General features: G+C 42.1%; 1 protein-coding gene across 1 annotated transcript in view; it reads right to left on the minus strand.

The window, feature by feature from the left end:
- Positions 1-6356, minus strand: part of LOC131890608 (zonadhesin-like) — a 15828-nt gene extending 9472 nt beyond the window's left edge. Inside the window, exon 1 of the mRNA XM_059239988.1 lies at positions 6249-6356. The gene's annotated coding sequence lies outside the window, so the exon portion shown is untranslated. The remainder of the gene's footprint in view (positions 1-6248) is intronic.
- Positions 6357-15899: the final 9543 nt, after the last annotated feature.

The raw sequence follows: 15899 nt of genomic DNA on the forward strand, positions 1-15899 counted from the left end.
TTATGCTATTGGAGTATATTTGTACTGATGTGATCAATCTGCCTGAGCTTCAAACTTTCAAACCAGTACTGCCAAGTTTGATCCAATCTGGATTTATTTAGGTCAGAAAATGTACGTTCCCTTGACCTAAAAAAATCTAGCTTGGATCAAACTTGGCAGTACTGGTTTGAAAGTTTGAGGCGCAGGCAGATTGATCACATCAGTATATATTTGGCGGCGTCAAACATGTCCAGTGTATCGTTGTCCATGGACCAACATAAAACTTTTGATGTGACCATTACTTTTTGTTCTGTACTATGCTATTTTTTTAATAAGCCATGAATACCTATTCCTGTGGCTATATGAGTGTGTTACTCAATTCTGTTTGTGTACCACTTGCTATTTTCCCCCAAAGAAATTAGAAACTACTGTGCATCCAAATTGCACCGATTCAAATAAGTTTTAGCCCAAACACATTAATGATGAACCTTCATTGGATGAAAAAAGTTCCAAGGAACTGCGATTGGTCCATTTGAACAATTTTTAAAATACTTTGCCTACGCGCTTTTAAAAAAAAGAGTGCATTTTACCTTTGTTTGGAAGTAAGTTTAGGCTAGTTGAGCCTGAATTAGATTATCACAATAAAGAAAACAATCCTCTAAATTTGTAAATCATTGATAGGCCTTCTCAACTTAACAATGTTATTTGTCTTAGAATTCAACTTCTGGTTGACTGCCTTCTTTTCGTTATAAACGTTGGCTTCTCTGCCTTTGCCTTTTTTGACATCCTCAAAGCCCTGAATTTCACGGGCTGTCTTCCATGGTCTAATTCATTTTGTGCAATGTCCATGACCTTCTAAATGTTCTCACAGATACTCCAATTTGTAAAGCGTCTAGTTTAGGGTTATCTGTAGATCAATTTGCCCAAGAGCCTCATCACAGGTCATTGTTTTAACTGGCCATGTGAATTTCAAAAAAAATAATTAAGGAAAAATGGAGAGCGGCGCCCTGGTTTTAGTCATTTTGTGGAGGGAGAACTTAACTACTGATGTGATCAATCTGCCTGCGCCTCAAACTTTCAAACCAGTACTGCCAAGTTTGATCCAAGCTAGATTTTTTTAGGTCAAGGGAACGTACATTTTCTGACCTAAATAAATTCAGATTGGATCAAACTTGGCACCAAACAGACAGAGATAAATTTGTCTCGTCGCATCGGAAGCCTCTTTCTCGCGTGCACATCCATGCTCGTCTCTGACCATCCACGGCTCCACTCACTCCACATACCGTCGCATCTCTTCAATGTCATGAGTTCCACCTCCTCCATTCTCGGCGAATGCCAGATGCACTTTACACACATGCACATGAACGGACACAGCGTCTGGCTTGTAATTGGGCATGCAAGATACCGGGGCGGAGTGCAGATTGGCATCTGGAATCAAACAAGTCTTTCACCGTTGATTCCTGGGAATATCCCGTTATTATAATAGAGGGTCGCTCTTTTGGGCATTGTTGCTGAGTGGTGATATCGCATTCCAGGTTTCTTTTCATGATAGTGTGCAGAGCACCGTCTCCGGCTTCGATATTCCGCGTTCAGGGCAGCTCATTGAGTGTTATAGGTGCAGCACCAGCGTAGGCTTAGGACATCCAGTGGCTGGTTCGTAAATCGTGGGGAATTGTGACTCATAGATATGAGTGCAGTCGACGGGACTAGCCATGGGGCATTTCGTTGAGTAGCAATGGGAGCCTTGCACCTGCATCACCTTCAAATTGCAGCCCTTGGAGTCTACATAGAACCGCTTGGCCAGGAGATTGTGACCTTCTTGGATCATTTGAGATGGCTCAGGTTTACGGAGAGGGGGCACACCGAGGACATCATGAGTATTTGTCCGGGGCAGCTCTGTGGTCAATGGGTGAAAAGTGGGTTTGCTCAAACACGGGATTCTCAGACAGTCGCTCACGCCCGGGGCAAATCTTTTCGTCCGGCAAGCACAACTAGGGTGCAGTGTTTGGACATCCCGAGGAGAGCTTCAATGCCGGCTCAGACAAGAATCGGGTCCTCCCGGGCACTTTGCCCTCAACGGCGGGTTGTGTGCCGGGGCAATATTTATCGATCTTTCGGCAAAACCAGTGGACAGGGAGAATCACATCCATCTGGGAACATTCCTTAGGGTAGCAAAACAGTCCAATTGGAACAAACCAGTTGTAATCTTTTTTCTTTGAGCAGATGTGATTGATTCTTCATCGCATAAAGGGGTTGGATTCTTTTTGTATTCTCGCTGCAGGGTCGTATGAGTTGATTTTTTTTGTGGTTGAGCGGCGTTCTTGCGGCTGTAGATATTTCGGGTTGACTCAGAAGTAAAACCAAGCAACACCATAGTGCTAACTTTCGCAATCAAAACGTTCTTACCTAAAAAGTGCGTGCAAAAAAAGTAAGTTCGATGAACCTTTAATGAAATATTGTCAGGATGTAATTGATATTAGATGTTTTGCGCGATGAATGCAAATAGAGTTTTTTGGTTGGGTTCAGATTTTTGGAGTTAGGAAGGGAACTAGGAGAAGTTTTTATTTTTTGGATGCCGATATTAATATTTATTTCCGTTCAATGTAGCATAAGCTGATGATTTAAGAGCTTAAATTGACGATCCTTCGCATTCCAAAAGGCGAGGTAGCAATTAATGTTGACTGTGAACGTCCCTCAATTGCGATACCCATTCTTCAAATGGAGTCCGCGCAGTGAGCGCTGTCTGACTTCTCCACCAAGCAAAGAAACAAACAATATATACGAGGGGTGTTCGGATCAATATGAGAATGATCCAACAACTCTTAAACCACGCCATGAATTTTAATGCTTTTAAGAGGTTATTTCTCAACATAGTCTCCATTCAGTCGCTGACACTTAGAAAACCGATCCAGCCAGCTCTTGAAGGCCGCTCTAAAGGCCGTTTTGGGATACCTCTGACCACCCCATCCCACTTTTTGCGGACCTCCTACCACAGTCCCATCGGATTCTCCGGCCAACTTGCTTTTGATGAGGGGAAGAGAGGAAGAACGTCGACTGGAGCCGAAGTCAGGAGAATATAGGCGGATGATCAAGTTGTGACAGTGCCTTTGCGGATCAAAAAGTCTTCGTGAATTTGGAGGTGTGTGGCCTTGCATTGTCCATATGTAACCGCCAGCTTGAGAGGGAATTTTTCCGGCCTTATCTGCCGAAATTCCGCAAATAAGCTGGTCAAGATAGGCAGAAATTATCGCTGTTGATGGTATGTACCATTGGGACAAGGTGGTGTATATAAGGCCTTGGATATCGAAAAAGGCCACAGCCATCACTCTTTTTTGGCTGAAATCCCACTTTGAATTTCTTGGGCGGGCCTTGCGGTCCTTTTCAACTAATTTGCCTTGACATCTGTTTGGTCTCAGGGTTTGAGAAATGACCAAGTCTCGTCCGTGAGTGACAATGTTGTTCAAAAAAGGCCGCTCCAAGCTCAAAATCCATCTTGTGATAAAGGCTCGCCACTCTCACCCTTCCACTTTATGAACATCGGTCAACATTCTGGTACCACTGGCAGTCTTCTTTACGAGACCCTAAATCACTAGTAAGGGTCGCTAGTATTGTTTCATTTGGAAACACCAAACTCATCTGCCAGCCTTCGAACAGTTTTGGCGGCGTCGGACTCAATGCTGGGCCTTGACGGCGGCGATGAAAGGCCCGAATACGGTCGCGGGAATCCACCACGGTTGTCTTTGCCATCATCCCTCCAGCACGAAACTTGGGCAACAATCTTGTAAATTTGGCTTATCAGAAGATTGATTGAAGTCCAAAAGAATCATGGACTATGGCCGATGATCTCCTGGCGGTCTTTGTGAGCCCTTTGGCAGGGCCGACAACAAATTCATGGGAGCAGACATTTTTCCGCTTTCGCGGTTTTCTGGTGCGATGTGTGAAATGACGGTTTCGTGATTGACAAATAACATGACAGGGTGACCATAAATTGCTAAAACTCAAAACGACAAAAATGTAACACGAATGCAAATGAGGTCTTTTGTTTTTTGGATGTGAGCCAAAGGCCATTGGTCTGTCTGTTGTAAAGGCCATTCTCGTTTTGATCACGAACAGTCCTGTAAGTAGCGCTTGGGCGAGCTTGACTCGATTCCAAGTGCACTTGAGTCTTTTACTGAATTTTAGAGAAATTGACCGAACCCGAGTATCTTAGGAAACTCTATTCCGAACTTGTCGTAAAACCAAATGTTCCTTTTTTTCATTACATTTTGTCAGAAAACGGACTTCATTTCATCATGAGTTGACCTCCGTAAGAGAGCAGCCCTTAATGAAGTTCATTTGCCATTGTTTGGCTCAGTAAAAACAAGGCGTAAACAAGGTGAGTTTTTTCGTCTTTACGTGAGCCAGAGACAGCTAGGCTAACGCAAGACAGAATACTCTTTTCAAAAGTGATATCACGTAAAAAAGTGACATGTTTCGAGACATCAAACAGTCTTATCCTCACCGAGATAGACCTGCTTGGTTTAATACCACTTTGTTGATGTCATTTTCTCCGGATCTTAAGTATGGAGGCCTCCAAAACAGATAACTAGGGACCAAAGTTGACTTATTTTTACAAATGATGAACTTTGCTCGGTTTATTTGGGCTGCTTAGCTTCAAATTGATGACTAATCCCTAAACGGGGTGTTGTCAGGGTGGTCGAGGTGATGGCTCCCACTATCCCAGAATCCACCAACTGGTGTGTCAAGTTCAACTCTTGAAAACCATTCGGGTTGCTTGCCTAATCTCGGACAATCCAGGTTTACTAAATAGAGTACAATACTAGCTTCATATGGCTTGAACTATCTAACATAAAGGACTTTGAATGGGCCAGTAACCAATGTTCCCAATGGAATGGCAAGGACATAATCGCTATCCAGGCCTGCCAGAATCCAATCCACGGAGCTCTAACTGTGCTTTTCTATGATTGTGTCCTTGGAGGGTAGATTGCAGAATAAGTTGCAAACACAAAAGTGAAAAGACATGTGAAAGAACATCAAAGTGAGAATTGAACTATTCCTTTGAAATTGCGTCAATCGTAATTTCCGCCTGTAAGTCTGAAATTGCTTTTGCATAGTACCAAAGCTATCTATTATTGTACTCGAATGCACGGAAAAATGAAAGACTTCAATATGTCAACACTGCCAGATGTGGGTGAAATATAGGGATATCACCAGAAAAGATTGTTTTTTTGATAACTGATCGCTGAAATTATTACTTTATAAGGCATTAAACTTCTGTGTCAGATAGTCATCTTAAATATCACTAATTGGCAACTGTTATCATGGAATGCTTAGAACAAGTTGCCGTATGCAAGTTGATAACTTTACGCACAAAGTGTTGACAGAAGTCGGCCTTCCCTTGTTGTGCAGAAAAGAAGTTTTGACGTTAGGGGTAGCCGTCCCTGCCTGAGCCCAGTAAAAGGCTCAAGTCCGGACTGGGCAAAAGTCAGAAAACCAAAGACCTCACCTCAGCACTAATGTGTAGGCTTTAACTCAACACTTTCAATTAAGTCAGACTAATAGAGGTTTTGATCCAAAATTCTCGATTCTCTGTCATTCAAAATGTTTCCCCAAATCGATAATGTGAAAAATATGACTGCGATTATAAAACTTTAAAGGAACTTTCATTTGTTTTACTTTCCCTGTCCACAATCATCCAGTGAACCATACGGCTTACTGATTAGCCTAGACTCCGATGAAGTATGCTGTTTTCATAAGGCTAGCTGCGGGACCGTATTGCTAGAGCATGGCGCTTTCTAAATAAGAATTCCTAGTTTCGAACCCAGGCTAACCGAGTCCAAGCTTCTTTGACGTATTTCAATTACTGCATAAGTTGCTGCCTTGAACAGCTTAGCTGGGCAATTCTGTGACCATTCCCGCGATTAATGTTTGCACGTTTGGTTGGCGAAAATGGTGCGGGAATATCCCTTAATTGGGACACCCATCATCAGATGGGCAGGCCGAGCGAGAGAACTCTCATCTGACTCCGAACGAACAAACAAATGTTGTTTCATTGTCGGTCGAGCAGAATTTGCAGAAGTTTGACGGGTCGGATTTGCGAAAGACCTGAACGCGAGTATATGCGAGGAAAACCAATTAGTGTAACCTTCTCGAATTTCTCCTTGATATACTCGCAAAGCTTTTTTGTCGAGTGCATTGATTACTTTCTGTTAATATTGGAAAAAGCTAAAAGAGAAATGTAAATGTAATGTAGTATCGATACAACTCACCCCAACTAAAATCCATGATGATATGATGGAAATACCAAAAGTTCCTATCGTATTTATACATATTTGGAGCACAAGGATGATCACAGATGTCGACATTTTCTACGATTGGTGTTATAAAAAGTGCCTGCGTTTTTCTTCACACGAAACCTTAATATAACTGTGCAAAGTCTTTTGACGTACTGGTTTTCCAAACTTCCAAAGCTTTCAAAACACAAAAATGCAACAAAAACAAGACTGGGAAGCGTTAGGGTCACATGACGTTTCGGCATCTCATCAACTACTGAGAGAAAATCGAATTTGCGCTGCACATCGAAAACAAACGCACAAAAAGCTGAAGAGCCGTTGTTCAGACATCCACCTCAAATGGCGCCTAAAGTTAGCCAACATGGGCTAGAAAAAAATCAAAACAGGGTGTAACGAAGAGAAGTGTCTTTATTTCACCCCTCCCGCGTGTCACTCGTCAATGAGATCTAAAACGTGCTCGGTGTACGGCGCTTACCTAAAGGGTACGAAGAGACGAAGGCCGACTCAGTCTCATTACTCCATTGGGATGGTATTGAGCTCGTGGATCAACGTTTTCTGGAAATTGTCCATCATTGGTAGACGTCTGTGGAAGCAATGTAAAAGAAACCTTCATAAACTTTGACGGATTTTTATCACCAGTTGCGTCAAATTGAAGATGAAGCAGAGCCTGAAAAACTCATCGTGAGAGAACGACTTATGATTGAGCTTTTTTTTTTATTTCCAGCAGAGTAAAAGGGACCTGGCCATACCACAACATCATATGTAGCAACTGCAGCTCTCGAATGTAAGGGGTGTGGACGCCTGGGACATCCTCATCATCAGTGTCCTGTTCTGGAAATACGTCCCACGAATGTAGAAATCCAGGTCATCTTGCACGTTTGTGTTGTTAGAGGTCAAGGTCGTGGCAGATCGTACGATATGGGATCAAAAGATCGATATCCAGTGCCAAAAGAAAGGGTTCTTTCGCATAAGGGCGAAACACTTTTGGGGAAAGTGAGTGGGCCAAACTCGATTTCGAAACGTAACGCCACATCATCGTGATCAAGGTCATTTCATCAGATCTGATTGATACAAAAAATACCGATACGGGCCCAGACACGCTATTATTCCCAGATGTCTGGTCCCATCCGACGTGGGTTGCAGTCCTAATCCACCAAGTTTACAGCATCTAATGGGACACCTATAACCAATGATGGTTCGTAACTTTGGAGTTGATCACGCTGCTTGGGCGTGTGCCCAGGTCTCAGCCATTGTTGCATCATCAGATATTTGGGGTCCCATGTTGTTGTTGTTGTTTGTTGTTGTTTATTCAAGGACTCGAAGGGATATCTGGGGACAAAATGAAATGAAAAGAATGATAAAATAAGGCATAGCCCTAGGTCTTCCCAACACGGAACGGTTAGTTTTTGTGAGGTGGGTTGGAAAGACCTTTTGACTTGATGTCTTATCAGCCTCATTTCAAACCGTCTGCAGTGTCTATGAGGTCGGTGGTGAATGGCTTGACTCACTGGAGGGATACAGTCTGATACATGAAATCATTGGGCGACTGCTCCGAAACCATCAAGGATCCGGAGATGAATATTGAGTTGGATGTATCCATTTGTTTGAACCCATGCAAGGTGAATACTGCTTTGGCAAACTCCTATAGTACATGTAAAAACCCAAAGCAGATGTGCAGATAACAGAGCTGTTTCAGCGGAAATGATCGTTCCCTGCACCAAGCCAACCGAGTGGACATCCCCTGCTCATTTTGTGGAAAGAACGGGTGGAAAGAAGGTCCGTCTCCTTACAGATTAAAGAGAGATGAATGAGGCAATACACCGTTCAATTAATCCATGATACTCCGCTCACGATTGGATGGAGCAAGTGCTGCCGATTTCTCTGTGGTCGGCCAAACTAGATGCAATCCATGGTCACTTCCAGGTACCATTGGATTACGAAAGCTGTCTTCTGACATCCGTCTTACTTTCGTTGGGAAAATGGAGATATACTGTAGCTCCAGGGGCTGAACTCATGTTTCGACGAAAGTAGGTACCCACTGATGCAGGAATCAAGGCCTTGCCATGGCTTATGAGAATTGCCGACGATGTTTTGTTCCAGGCGCCAACCCATGGGGAATTGTCTTTTTCGTTTACGCATTGTCTTGGATCGTTGCCGTAAGCTTGGAATTCGCTTGTCCCTTGATAAACTAGCTGTTGGGCAAACGATGAAATTTACTGGATTCGTTGTAAGTAAGTTCTGAGGGAGTTCCGCCGATAAATATAAGTTGTCATCGATTTGGAGAATTCCCAACTCCTAAGAACATAAGTGAGGTGAGGTCTTGAAAATCAACTCGGATCCTTTTTCCCTGAATTGGCTCAGTCCACAGTTGCCACCGAAAGTCTTTATCCGGCTAGAAGAACATGGTGACGAGTTCCAGTAGGCTAAGGAACTTCTTTGCTCTTCTAGATTGGTAGCACCCTTCAATCCGATCTCAAGACCGAACAGATGCTCGGGTGTCAGGTTTAGGATATGCCCTAATACAGAGTGATGGCATGGGTCGTCCTCGATTTAAACAGTGTGATTCACAATCTCTTTCTCTTGCTCAGATGTAGGCCGTACAAAAGTGTGATTTATACTTACGTGGATTGCGGGAATTTAAAGTCATTACAGATCATTGAGCACTTCTCGGGGTGATTGAGGAACCTCTGGCTGCGTTTGGCAGCGACCGACTCCAGAGGATTTGTGAAAGCATGATGTCGCTCACGTTTTCGTTAGAATGGCGGGATAGAAAGGTCCACTGTATTGCTGATGCTCTCAGTTGAGCGCCGTATTCCCGCTCAGATTCGAGTTTGGATGTGGGGATTTGTTCAGCTATCAATATGGTAGACCCTTCTTTCTCCCTCATTGTGGAGAATGAAGATGAGGACTATAGAGAATGGCGGGATTGCATCAGAAAGGGATCGTTATCTCCTCATCTGACTATATTTTCATCGATGTGTACCAATCTCTGGGTAGAGGAAGACATCATTTTGAGCTCGTCTCCTCTCGTTTTTCCACGTCCTACACGTTCAGTACTGCTCACTCGCCTTCACAAATCACACTCGGAAATATCAAAAATATTGTTCATTGGAACTTTATTCATGGCCCGGAGTGGCCAACAAAATCAAACCATCGATAGCAAGCTGCTCTGCTTGTATGGAGTTGCTACCCTCCCAATCCCCAAAACCCTTTCGATACGGGAGTGATTCACATCTAAAAGAAAAAAAGTATCCACGGACCTACTTGAGATGGAAGGAAACCATTTTCTCTTGTCGGTTGATCGTTTCAGCGGCTATCCACTTGTGGCACGACTGAAAAGTTTGAGCACGCCCGCCATTTGTGGGATTCTTCTGTCGTGGTTTCACGAGATGGGTTGTCCGAAGTGGCTGAAGAGTGAAAATGGCCCTCAATTTCAGTGTCTCAGTTCGAAGAGTATTGAGAAAGTAATTTTATTTCCCATAACACATCTTTACCTTACAAACCACGTAGCAATGGTTTAGCCAAGCCAGCCATCAATTCCATGAAAAACTTGCTCAAAAATGTGGAAGAATAGAGAGGAGACGTGGCGTTATGGTTAGCGCAGTTCCCTATCATGAGATAAGTCCCTGGTTCGACCTTCCTCAAAGGCCGGGCGAGGTTCGTCACTCCAACTCTAGTAACCCAATTACGAAAGAAAAAAAGTGTAATGAGTTTGAATTCTGCAAAGCTTTGGTGGCTGGGTGATTCACCCCTCGTTCTGGTTCTTTTCTCGATGCCCATGCAGTTAGTGCACGAATACCTAACAGACGACAACCCTTTTAGTTTGAGGGCGATTGGTATTACCAAACATTATCCGGGGATAGCCTTAAAATCACAGTATTCAAGCTCCCCTGGCCTTGATGGAATCACGACACAATTCTTGAGCAAACGCTCTGAGTAGAAGTTTTTCGTCTTAACTGCTGGGAATTCCATTCCCAGTAGGGGTAAGGATGCGGGCAAAAAAACACAAACGGGTTGCGGTTTATTTCAAAAAAGCTATTGTAAAGTGTCGCTGGTGATGAATTAAAAAAAAAGCGCTTAAAGGCTGTTCCCTTCATGCCAGCTCTATAAATCGGGCAAAACAAGCAAAGAAAAATTGCGTAAAAGTTTCCGATCGATTTTTTAAAGTTTTGTTTCAAATGCAATAACTTGCTTGCCACTGATGAGATCAAATAAATAATGAACGGAAGTCATTTGTTTTACGTCATATTCACTAAACGTTAAAAAATTACATAAACGTTGTTTTCCAGTTTTAGGCCGTAAAAGTATCGGTAACGGTAACGCGGTGTTTCTTGGTAACGGTTCAAGCCATGATAATATGGCATGCGTCCAACATACACTAGCTTACAATTTGTGCATCATTAAATGTCCATCGTCGGGGTTAAAGCTGGTTACTTTTCAAAAGGTCAAAATGAACAATATTTCAGAATAATCAAATCATAATGTGATATGTCTCTGACATGATATGTGCTAAGTATTGGCGTGTGTTTTAAGCCACCAACCTTATTTTAAAAGGAGCCCGTTAAAATGGAAAGAGAACAATTTGCGGGATAAACAATCCACCTTCCTTCAAGGGATGGCATCTTGTATGCTCAATGACTGCCTTTTCATGAACAGCGTACTCAGAGATAAAAATTCAAGAGACTTGGGGAGAGTTTTTTTAAACGGTCGTACCTCTATGTTAAGGCTTGGACGTTACCCAAAATGAGCATCTGCTCAACATTTTAGTTACCTCATTTTCATACCGAATAATGTACAAGCACCTGACTCCGAGGGAAGAGAATGAAAAAAACAGGCCTCAGGAGAGTAACGCCGAATTGATGGCGCCATATTGAGCACTTCTTTTCTTTTTTCTTCGAAGGCAGTGCAAAAAGCTGCAAAAGCATTATCAATATTTGAAGATCATTAGATGGAATGGATTGCAAATATGAGAAGATTTCCAAGGTTTAGGAAGCAATCTTTCCAAAGTGCTAGAATATTGTGTGGTGTCCTTCAAATATGCTCTCAATACATTTTGAGTAGCTTCTGATATCAGCAAATCCATAGGAACAATTGTCATTCAGCTAGAAAAGTTATTTGCCGTCCAAAAAAGGCAAATTTATCATTATATGACTCTCAACAGCATGTAAGATTCACTAGATGATAAATCAAAATCATTCAATAATAGTTTGGTAGTTCAAGTTATGTTTCATGAGCATAGATCAAGTATACAGTATAAGTAAATAGCATATCAAATGTTTCAAGTTTAATATTTCTTCCTCACTTGGGACAAAATTTCTCCCCATCCGAGGCCAATCCGGCGAATGTTCTCCAGTTCTCTAAGGCAAATTTCGGATGAACGTCTTGAGTGACACAATGGAGTTCAATAAGTCTCTAGCTTAACTGGTTATGGCACTCCACAACTTTTAGATCCTTTTTCCCGCATGGAATGTCTATACATTGGCAAAGATTTGCACATTAGCCATGTTCATGTGTCTAATGGAGAAGTAGAGATCTTTGTTTGTCACATCCAAGGGCTTGATTCGTCCATTGTAGCAATCTTGATCAGTGAGCTCGTTCTTGTCAACTCTCAAATTCACAGGAAATGTCATCAGCCATCAAAACGAGATCGAACAAGAATTTTAACATGGAAAGCTTAAAATTCAACCTGGCGAATGAGCACTGGACTGCTTTGAGACATGTGCAACAGGAAAGCGAAATGCGTGAAATTTACACCCGAGATCTACGTAAGAGCCTGGACAACCTTGCCCCTAATCATGACGATCCAAATCAAATGCACTAACAGATATCTCATACCTCCGACTGAAATCGTAAACACGAGAGTCGATTCTTTTTAGAAGTTCATAATGCCAGAAACCAAGAAAAGGCGAACAAGGAGCTGTGCCCAATTTATTTTCCCTCTGCAATTGTGTGGATGTGACGGAACTTCTTTTAGAGCCCTGAAATACATTATGATCTGCCCCAATCCAGTAAAATACTCAATGAGTTATTTGACCAAGGCGAGCTTCCAGACCTCAGGGTTTTTCTATCGTTTTTGTTTTGTTTTATTGCGACTCTTGGTCGGTCGGATTGTAAAAGGTATGAAACTGTATGTAAAATACTGCATATATACAAAAATTGATTCAAAGATATAAAAAATGAAGTGATCAACAATGATAAAATATTTGACTTTAAATCACAATGAATATGACTAGAATTGGTTCAGTGCACATAAAAAAGTGAAGAGGGAAATAGCCGATAGTGCATAAACAGGTGGACAGAGGTAAATGATGAAAATCTTGGTTTTTGCAGTAGAGTTGGTGGGTCAGATTGAAAAGACACTTTGTCAGCTCTCGATTTTGGTGGCATTTGGGATGTCGGGCCAAGGACAATCTGATGTTAATGAGTCCTTGACCGAGAAGGTGAGCTTGAGTCCAGACATCACCTCTTGAAAGATCAGGTTCCAAACACTGTTGGGCACTAACCTTGCCACACCAATATTCTGATTAAATTCGCTTAGCTCTAGTACAAAAATGAACATTTAGCATTTAAGCATTTAAGCGTTTAGCATTTAACTTGTGAATTGTTTTCAAACCGAAAGCTGAATCAGATTTATCATTTTCAAATACCGTGCTCCTCGATATGTCACGAAAGCTAGTTTATCACTGTGCTGCTCAATTATAAGCACTTGTTTTATGTCCAATCCTGGTTCCATCATATTCATTTCTGAAAAAGTTGTGCAGACATCGATTAATTCGAGTTTTGTTGGGACAATTTTCCTCTGTTTCCGTGGGGTCACGAGACACATTTGTCAGATATTTCATCACATTCTACTTCTATTGAAAGTCTGTTTCACGCAATTAGTATAACTAAGTTCACAAAGTAGTATTGTTGAAGATTGGGAGCATTTCATTGCAAGGTCACTTTGTAGACTAAAAAACACCCTCCTACTAGCGCTATAAATTTCAACTCGCGCCCCCAAGCTAGATGCAAGCGACCTCTGGCTTCACGGACGGCTTCTCCCTTTTATTTGCATGGCTTGGGATCGGCTTGGAACACAATTGGTTACGAGATTCTCAAAATCAAGTTCCGAATTCAGTGAGCCAGTGAGTTGATGGCTCATTTGTCCGCTTTGGTTGAAACTGAGTAACGCAAGAGAAGCCGATCACCCCAACACCCTGTTGCCCAACTACCAAAATGTGTTCAAAGCAAAGTCTCAAGTGGCTTTTTTGGAGTCACTTTTCTCTGACAAGCCCTGATAGAGCCATGATAGAGGCCGAGGTATTGCTAATCAATGAAATAACCTCGTTTCGGCCCAAACTTGTCCGAGCAGCCGCAACCCGGCCAAACAGCCCATTTCGCTTTTTTACTGCCGGCGTTAAGAAAAGAATCGAAATCACTAAACCTCCAAATTCATCCCTCGTTTCTCTACAAGCAATTGACACAATTTTTGTATGCTGTGCCTTGTTGTATGAATGCATTAATGGATATCCCATTTCGGAATTCCGAAAGATATAACCTCAGACCATGGAGCCCAATTTATCTGGTTAGCCTCATAAATCCAGTTGTAGCAGAAAAAAGTAACGAAAGGGCTAAAAGCAATCTTCTTCAATCGTTACAACTTTTTTATCATTTTTTCAACTTAGTTCTTTTGGCATATTTGTACTCTAGCCATCCGTTATTATTTCCAGTTGTCTTTGCTCGTATGCCTACCATCCCACTCGCCATTGTTTTCATTGGCCTATTCGGGGAGGTCGCAATTTAACTGGAGGTCTTTCCAATTCTCGTCGTTTACCCTGGTAGGCTTTGATTTCATTCGCACACTGGCTAAAACGATTATATAGGCCTTACCTTAGATCGGTTTTTACCCTCCATCCTTTCAAAGAGGCTACTGCTGATCATTTTCAGCCATTGTGGTCCAGTTTTCAGGCATTCAATTGTATTAATTTTAAAATGATTGACATTGGAAATCAAGGATCGTGAAAAAGCTGCCTCTTTTTCGCTTTGTAGAGGTTAAGGCACCTTTGATTCACTTTCAACGAGTGCTTGGATGTTTCTGGCAACCACTGATATGAAAAATATTTTGGAACTTTACCCGAACTCATCTCCCTCGTAAGTTTTATTCGTGCAAGTCAAATTTCCATATTAATCCATGTTGATGAGCCCGTTTAGCTCAAACTAAACTTGGACAGCTGAAAACTTGAACCACAGAAAAAAGTGGTATGACAAGAATTCTTCTAGCAACAGCCTAAAACTTGAAATATTCCTCCCTATAATTTTGAATGCCTATGGCGAGTGAATCTGCCTGGCTTGGACAGCGCGACTAAAATTTTATAATTTTTGTTTGGGGGGGCTTGAGTTCAATGGCTTCCACATTTTCTACTATACTATCCAGGTACATTTGGTGGCGTCAATATGTCCAGTGTACGGTCGTCCATGGCCTACTGTAAATACCTCGACCTACGGACAATCAAGCTAGTCTTGCGAGCTAGAAAAATACCAAGTTGTGTTTGGGCATTTCCATCAAGACTTAAAAGGGCATATCACGATTGCGAACTTCTGCTTTCGAATGTTCAATGTTCAATTAGTCCGCCTGGCCGGACATTGAACATTTTCTCCAGATGTTTTTTTAACATCAGCCCCAGGGCTTAAGAGTGAAGTCTTACAAACGTGAAACAATTGACGCCCCTAGTGATTCCGTTCGTTGAGTTCCTTGTTCCTCTTGTGTTCCTCACAAAATTCCACGAAAGCCAAAAACTTAGGAAGGACCTTTCTTGTTAATATGACCAAGGCGTCAGTTTTCGCAGATAGGAGACGGAAGTGTCCTTTTTCAAGTAGATAAAAGAACCAGACGAATCCAAAGACAAGAACGCTCCAGTATCACCTGGAACAATCTGAAGCCTCTAGGCCAGAAATTAAGTAGCTGAACATGAAAGAGCCGCCAGACCTGCCTTCATTGTCAATCATACAATAAAATCAAGAGGAGTTGACACAGACGCAGAAAACCCTTTTGAGGGAGGAAACCAATCCATTATTCAAGTTGACAAACCCTAAGTATTGTATAAACTGAACATTCCGCACAAAATAGAACAGAGTGGTACGAGTATGATGACAAAATGTTCAAACACGCAAAGCGAAATTCCAAGGTGCATTCAAGAAAAGAAACCAGGGCAGAGTTGGCTTTTTTTCTTCCAGACGGGTGTATGCACCTCTTTGTGCTCAAATTTAATATGTTCTGAGAGAAATGTTTGCAGTTCCACTCACCCTAACAAAGCTCCAGTCTAATTGAAACGTGGTTTCCCTCGACCATCTAATCTATTGTTCCTTTTTCTCTAGGAGGTTCTTGCGACCACTGATTACCAATATAATTTTTAAGGGAATGTTCTCCATCGTATTACACCCAAAATGTGTTTGTATAGTGTGAAAAAAAATCTTCCTTTGGAGTACATATATATTTACCATTGGTTGAGCATTCCCTCCATATCATTATGTTCAATCTTAAAAGAGGTCAACTTTCTGGTGGAAATTGCGTATTTGCTCTTAGACAAGCCACAAAAGCATACGCGCCTATCAACAGATAGTAATGAAGTGGTCGTCGGGTACGAAAAC

The sequence above is a fragment of the Tigriopus californicus genome, chromosome 11 (assembly GCF_007210705.1).
Source record: "Tigriopus californicus strain San Diego chromosome 11, Tcal_SD_v2.1, whole genome shotgun sequence".
In the NCBI taxonomy this organism is placed as follows: Eukaryota; Metazoa; Arthropoda; class Copepoda; order Harpacticoida; family Harpacticidae; genus Tigriopus; species Tigriopus californicus.